Here is a 7,802-nt window from a genome sequence, read left to right as displayed (position 1 = left end):
GAATTGCAAATCGAAGCAAGTTTTAAATCTAATTTGCCTAGGTTGAGCATTCGTGGTCAATCGATTCACTATTAAATTGTTGACAAAAGTAGCTAAGTTGTTCGGTTAAACTTCTGTCATGTTAGTACCAAAGACGAAAGCAGAGGAAGGAGTTGCCGAATAATGAGCGATACTTATCTATAGACTATTCCTTGATCCGAGGATGCAGGCTTGATCGTACCTTTTGTTTGAGCTTGTAATAGTCCTGCTTTTTTGCGGTAGCATGTATCGTGTCCCGGCATAGCGCACTTCTTGTGCTAGCATGGGTCGTTGATGCATGCTGTTAGCACTATTATACTCAGTGCTATTACTATATAGTCTATAGGTACTAGTATTATATTTACCGCGCCGCTTCCTTCACTCAATATGCACAGCCCACTTCGACACGGGCATGTTAAAGATAGTTTGCCATTATCTTACGATTGAAATTCTGTAGAAACACACTCGAAAGTAAACCAAATTTTTAGTTATCTAGCAAGTTCTAGGAACTTGGAATCATTTTTCAAATATACTACCCTAGTGCGGTTAATGGCTGAATAGCGTCTCCTCGACAGTATTAATACTTTAAACATTGCTATGATTATTGTTAAATCATATTAAAAGATCAAGCCTCGCTTTTACTTATATGATATGCAGGAAAAAGTTATTTTAGTTGAAACAATGCTTTATGAACCAGGGGCAGGTTTTTTTAAAAAAATATCAGCTTTTTAGTACAAGGTGTAAACTTTAAAATTTGTTTCTTGTTTCCTTTTTTCAAAAAAGTACAAAGAAGTTATACTAAGACCGCGTTCAAAGTAAAGATAGAATTCTCTTTATTATATTGTTTCTCACGTCTAAAGGCTTTTAGTTTAATTTTTTTTTTTTTAACTAAAAAATTAATATTTTTTGTCTATCTTTTTTTCCTTCATTATTCCCTTAAGAGCTCGGAGTTACTATTTTAACTTAAATACAAAGTTCTGTATATATATAACTTCCTGTCTGTTTATTATTTTAAGCTATAGATTATTATAATAATAAAATTTTGTAAGTAATTTTTTTAAAAAAATATTATATAGATTATTTGTCACTTTTAAATTATGTTAAAACAATTAAAAAGGTGAAAGTAAAATTATTGGTTTTACAAGAAAATATAAAGGTTATTTTTGGTTTAATGTCTTTAATTACTTTTACTTGGAATCTGTTGTTAATTTAAAATTGCTTGGTAAGGATAAGATTTATAAAATAAAAATTTTATATTTATAATGGGCTGTTTATTCAATTTGGTTGCTGCTGCTATAATTTTCCTAGTGAAGTTGTGTGCACTATAAGTATTTTGTAAATTAAAGTTTACCGTCTCAGTTTTCTTGTTACAAGTGATTGCAAATAACATTTGTTACTGAGGTGTTTATTTCAATTTTTATAAATTATATTAAATAAGTGCTGCACTGAATTTGTATGATAAAAAATTTAGAGGCCGTACTTTAAGGGAATCCCTGGTTTAAAATGTTCTTTAAATTTTCTCAAATATTTGTATGTTTTAGGTTTTTACCTGCTTGATCGACATATAAACCGCTTGGAAAACTCTGCTTATCATTTTTTTGGGCATTTTAATAAAAAGTTATTACTACATTTTTTGAAGGAAAGAAGTCAAACTTGGAACACCAGCCAGAAGGTTGCAAAATTTACACATTGTTTTATTTTTAACATTCTGAGTGTTTTTTTAGTAATTTATATTTTATTTGTTTAATAGAAATATATTAGTTATTGCGAATCTTTAGGGCTATTATTCTAAATAAAACTTATAAGCAAACACGTCTCTGTTGTTTTTTAAGGTTTTTGATTATTTTTAATCTTAAGTGTATAATGGGTTTAGAATAAAAGTAAGGTTTAATTTTTTCCGGAAGGAAGTTGATTATATAAAATTTTTCTAAGTGTAAATTGAAGTTAGTAAGTAGAAAGGTTAATGGAAAAGTTAGGTAAGACAAATTACTTTTCTGTTAAGGATCGCAATAGAGACAAACACACAAAAAAAATGATTTATAGGTATAAGACGCCGAAGCATTAAAAAAAGTAAATAAGTTAAGCATGTAACGTTATAATGCAAATAGTACTCCACTGGTAGCGAGCTATAACAATAAAGCTTTTCTCTTTAAACTGTTTTAAATTATGGTGTTAATAAAATTAAAATATTTGTTTTATTTTACTATTACTATTCAAGAGTTTATCAGTTATTTATTGTTATCAATATTACTGTTCTTTTTTTTATTGTTTATCGATATTAACATTGTGGTCTAACTTTTATTAAGTTGTATATAACCATTATTTTTTCTGAAAAATACAAGTCAAAAAGTTATTATAAAGAACTTCTTATCGAAGTCTTGTACTTGCAGGGACGTTGTTTCTTATACCGGATAAAACTTTGTCCTAATTCAGTTCTTGCTTTATTAATCTATACTATGTATCCAAACTAAATGGTACTTTTTGGCCTGGTTTGAATTTTTTTTATAAATATTGCTATGGTAGTGCATACCCGGAATTTTCAGAATAGTGAGATTTTTGGTACGGTTTCTATAGGCTTGAACCATTTAATATATAAATTATTTTTAAAAAAGTCAACTATTTCTTGTGAGATGAACTGCCGAAACTGATTACAGTCCAAGCCTTATAATATAAATTATTTGCGTGATCAAGCAATCAGGCATTAATAAAAAAAAAAGGTCAACTATAAACGATTTTTATGTAACTAGAGGCCAAAACTTCTGTTTGAAATTAATAATTGTTCTTTGTGTGGTAAAACGAAAGTTATAGTAAAGAAATGGATGCATTACAACGGTTAAAAAGAAGTTAAAATATATTTATAAGATGCTTTTTTCTAAATATCTTTAGATCTGACCCTAAACTTATCGTTTATTAAAAAAACTTATTATTCGTGCAAGTTTTATGTTGACTTAAAGAGCCTGGAAATAGAATTGCACAATTTTATAATATATATTTAATTTAAAGATCTAACATGGTAGTAAGTACTGATTATTTTTAGTAGATAACTTAATTTCATTTTTTCAGCCTCAATAAACTTTTCCAGCACTGTCATAGTCTTTTTTAAAACAGGTACGACTATTATTAGGACAAAGCGGGGAAGTTCAGTTGGAAAATTATAACTTTTCCTTGGAACATTGTTTAGATCAACCTCCCAAAGTTGTGGTTGACCAAGAAATTATTAACAGCAGAGACATTATTTCACGCCACAAAACGACAAAGAGAACAATTTACGAAAACGCGCGTGAGAGAAATGGTCATTGTTTCTTATTTACATTGAGTGCCTAAACAAAAACCGAACGTTGCTGCACTGGCATTTTTTTAATTATTAGGATGTTCTAGATTTTTAAAGCTTTTCATTGTTCAACTTGTTACTCATCCTGTGTTCTGTTTGACCAACACTTACGTCACTGACACTTTTTATTCGAAAAGGCGTTGGAAAAAAGGGTATTTTTGATGTAATTTTGCATAATGAGAGAGGAGAAGTCACAGAAACAACCAGTGCAAACATTGCTATCCGTTCGTTTGCTGGTATTTTGCTCACTCCTCCAGAAATTTCTGGTTTTGTTATTTTTTTTCTAGCTACTTTACAACTATTTATTTTTTGCTTTTCAAATAAAATTAATTGTATTATGCTTCTTTCGGTATAAGTTTTAGTATTTTTATACTTTCAACTGCACTCAAGGTTTCTCTACTACTTTCTGTTATTGCTTTTAATAAAAAAATGTTATATTTGCTAAAAATCTTTATTATGTATTTTTGAAGTACCACAACTGCTTTTTTGTCCTCTTAAGAGTTAATTATTAATAAAGTTGAACTTATAAGTTCCTTTAGTAATGCACCATTTTACTTATTAAAATTAGCAGTATAGTACTTATAATTATACGAGGGGTGTTCCTTTTAGGCTAAAGAATATTTGTTACGGAAAACTTAAAGCCGCCGAGATTCTACAAAGTATAATAGTTTTCCCTTAAAATGTGGTAATGGCGTACACTATATTCTTTTATCCTAATCATCTGAGCTGCATAGATTGTGAGGTGAACTAAAAGTAAGACCTTTTTATATACAACAAACTTTTCGCCGTTTATTCTTCTCTATTTTACAAGTAAATTGTACATATGAAAGTGTCGAGTTATTTCATTACCCACAATAATTAGAGGGAGGTAATTTGAATTAGATTGTCTAAAATAGTCTACAAAAGACAGTACATGAATTTCATTTTTTACTTGCGCGTTTTTTTTTTGAAATCAAGATGGAATGAAAACAGGTTGTTAACTTTTTAAAGTTTTAAAATTCGACTCGATTAGCAATCAATCAAATATCTTTTTTAAACAATAATATATGAATAATAAAAAATAACTTAAATAAGTATAATGAGTTTTTTTATTATTATTAATTTTTCCTTTTTTTAAGGGCTTTTACTTGGCGTAATGCGCTCGGAACTTTTGGAAACCCAACTTCTGGGCCCCATACACGAACAAGTTATCCTATTGGACGAATTTATTGAAGCCGTTAAGGTTATTTTTTTTGTAATGGATATTGAAAGTTTAAAATAATGAAACAGTTTTGCGGACATCTTTTAAATTTGTGAAGTAAAATTAGTAATTACCGCCTAAAATAATAAGTAACTATTGCGTTAAAAATTAAGAAAACGCGTTTAAACTTTAGTACTAAAGTTGAAAGGAATTAATTTAAAAATCGCAATTTTCTTCCGCAAGTAAGTACTTTAATAGTAAAACTAATAATAACATCAAACCGCGTACATTTCAGAGATAAGCTTTCTTAAAAATAATTTTTGATATTATTATATTACATTATGGTTGACATAAGTGCGTTGGTAGTAGAAAACACAAACGCACGTCTTCAGCTTTTTTGGTTAAATATTATTTTAAAAAAAAAAGAAATTTATAAAAGAAAAATTTTGTTTAATTAAGGTCAATCCACAATATTATAACAGTTTACTAAAAGAACGTAGATTAGTAAGAAGTAAATTATTTTTAACTGGTTATCGGAAATTTATAGCTTGTTTAATCAGTAGTATTTTGTTTAAGCGCGATGTTATATTTAACTTAAAGTTTACTAACATATGAGGGGAAATGAAGCTAGATTAGCAAAAAAAATTAACATCACATAATTGTTTCAGTTTATATTTAAAAAAGTTAATCAACCTTAAACAAAGAACCGTGTGTACATTAACTTTAAAATTTGTACTTGCTGAGACTAGGTAATTATTTACAATTTATAACGATGCTTCGATTTCCTTTACTTTGGAACTGTATAAAACTTAACGTAACAATCTATTATTATGTCCTAGTATTCAGATTATGACATTACGTAGTAGCTATAATATACGTTAGTAACCTTTTGTTAATTTTAATTTTATATACTATAAACTATTAGGACGAAAGGGAAATTCTTTGCTTTAATTCTTTAAGAAAGTGGTTTCGAGTCTCTGTTATCCTTGAAGACTCGTGACGTAAAAAATTTCAAGTTGTAATAATTAAGTTAATATAATTAATAAATGTTTAGCTAACAACCTAAAAAAAGTAGTAAGTTAAGGAGTAGTTTTAAAAAGCTAAATATTGCATTCAAAGGAGATTATTACTTCTTAGATTCAATAACTAGACGAACCTTTCTTTCGAAAGTAAATAAAAGGCCTACCAATTAATCTTAGCATATGCTTTAAAAATAACTAAATTTTAAAATAGTATTGTTACCGAGTAGTATAAATAGTTAAGTATACTATGCTATATCAACCTACTGCGTCGCTTATGCAACTGTTTATTGATAAAATTCTTTTTTGTGGATAAAACTATACTAAAAGCGATTAAGAGGTAAAGCCTTAAAGCCTTACTCTCTTTGTAACTTTACCCCGTCTCGTGCTTAGTCTGGCTTTTTTTTTAGGGGATCAGTGTATTTTCTTTTTAAGTTTTAGTTATAAGGCAAATCTAAAGAAAGCTTAACTTTATCACGTTTGTGACTCATTGTTTGATAACACTTTTCTTTTTATCAAACTGTTTTAAATTCCTATTTTAAAAGGGTATTCATAATTTTAACACAGGTATGTCTTAATAACTTTTTCTGCACATTATGTAGAGGTGTTTTACTGAATACTTAAGCGCCTTTCCAATTTGTGTAAAGTTATTTAAATAAATTATTTCTAAACTGCCCGTAGTTTGCACGTACCGTGCTCTATAAAAACTTTTCGCTTATTCCACCTTTTTTTTTTGCCTTCACGCATTTGCTGGCTGGTATTGTTTATAAAACACCACTGTGAACGCAGCAGAGGAGTAGAAGTCTATTAAAACCATAATTCGAAAATGGTGAGAAATTTCCTTTTTGTATTCAAGTGAAATATTACGGGTTTTTACTGCCTTGGCAGCTACAAAAATTTAGCGGAGGATAATACAAAAAAAAGATAAAGGGTTCTGAGAGAGCTTAGAATAATTTTTACCTCCAATTTGAAAAAAGAAAGCTATTAAATTGGTGATAACCACTCCCCACTAATTATAAAGGACCAAACTTTAATGAATTTAAGGACTTCAAATGTGTATTAAAATCTTCTAAATTGGCGCCTTGAATAAATACTTATCCAAGGCTAGTATATATGTCAACTACTTTTCGCTCCTAACACAGCTTATTCTTTAGGCACGCTATTACCTTAGTACAGGGCAGTAGATTAACACAAGCAAATATAATAAAAATATATTTAAATGCTTTGATTTTAAAAATTCTTTATGATTTATAAGTTAGTAAAAGGAAATATGTCTAGTATGTCTGCGATAACATTAAGGATTATGCGTCTATCTAAACTTTTTGATGCCATGCCAACACGAAGCCCCCCCCCCCCATCGATATGTTTATAAAGATATTCTATAATTAAAAGCCTTTTTAATAACCTTTTTTATAGTTTTAGGTTATAATTTATTCCCTCAACTTTTTTATAATTTTATCGGTGTTCTATTTATATAGTTAAAAAGTTAATCAGAGGTGAAAGTTTTGCATCTGAAAAGTTATAATTACACAGGCTCTCATTGTTCTCCTCTTTGTATATAGGTATTAATTTCCAATTACACAAGTTTAAAAAGGAGTGCCTCATAAATTGAACTTATTAACATTAGGAAAGGTTTTCAACAAACTTAACTTGAAGGCCTAAGGTCAAATAATATTTATAAATTTAAGTATCATTCCATAACTTAAGGTTGAAAGCTATTTACCACACTGGAAATGATCGTCTCTAATATAATTTTATAAAATAAATAGGGAACTATTTTTATAGCTTTAACAAAAATAGAAGTACTCTTTTAGTTTGTATCATTTAATTAAAAAAATTATAAAACACCAAAACCACTTTAGTGTTGTTTAAAAATTTTTAAAGAAGTTATGCATGTTTTATATATAAACTAAAAGAAATTGTCAAACCGGTAAAGAAACTGTAAAAAAAATCAAGACCTCGAATTTACAAATAAAAGTGCTTTTTTTTAAGTTTTAAAAATAGCTACTTCTCTAGATATTTTTTACAAGATTCAAAACTTTGAAGTAAGGTAGCCTTTTTATACATGAAATTACAAAATAATAGTAATAAATGGGCTCGTAACAAAAACCAAGCCCGTGAGTAATTGAGTTTATGTAGTGTCCAATTGGACTGAGTATTTGAGCAAACTACGCCTGAAAAAAATTCACTGTTACTCTCAGTTTCCTCAGTGAAGATTTTACATGGAATATGGCTTATTTAAGGCTTGCTTGCT

General features: G+C 28.5%; 1 long non-coding RNA gene across 1 annotated transcript; it reads left to right on the top strand.

The window, feature by feature from the left end:
* The first annotated feature begins 1,576 nt into the window (after positions 1–1,576).
* On the top strand, positions 1,577–4,563 carry LOC135122395 (uncharacterized). Its single transcript, XR_010279370.1, has 4 exons — positions 1,577–1,690; positions 3,127–3,310; positions 3,487–3,585; positions 4,468–4,563. It is a non-coding gene; the product is annotated as an uncharacterized LOC135122395 (long non-coding RNA).
* The last annotated feature ends 3,239 nt before the right edge of the window (positions 4,564–7,802 follow it).

Source organism: Zophobas morio, unplaced genomic scaffold, assembly GCF_036711695.1.
Source record: "Zophobas morio isolate AGI-343-1 ecotype UQ-CSIRO unplaced genomic scaffold, CSIRO_AGI_Zmor_V1 ptg001195l, whole genome shotgun sequence".
Taxonomy (NCBI): Eukaryota; Metazoa; Arthropoda; class Insecta; order Coleoptera; family Tenebrionidae; genus Zophobas; species Zophobas morio.
Note: the sequence above shows the minus strand (reverse complement) of the source record. Positions and strands in the feature narration are given on the sequence as shown.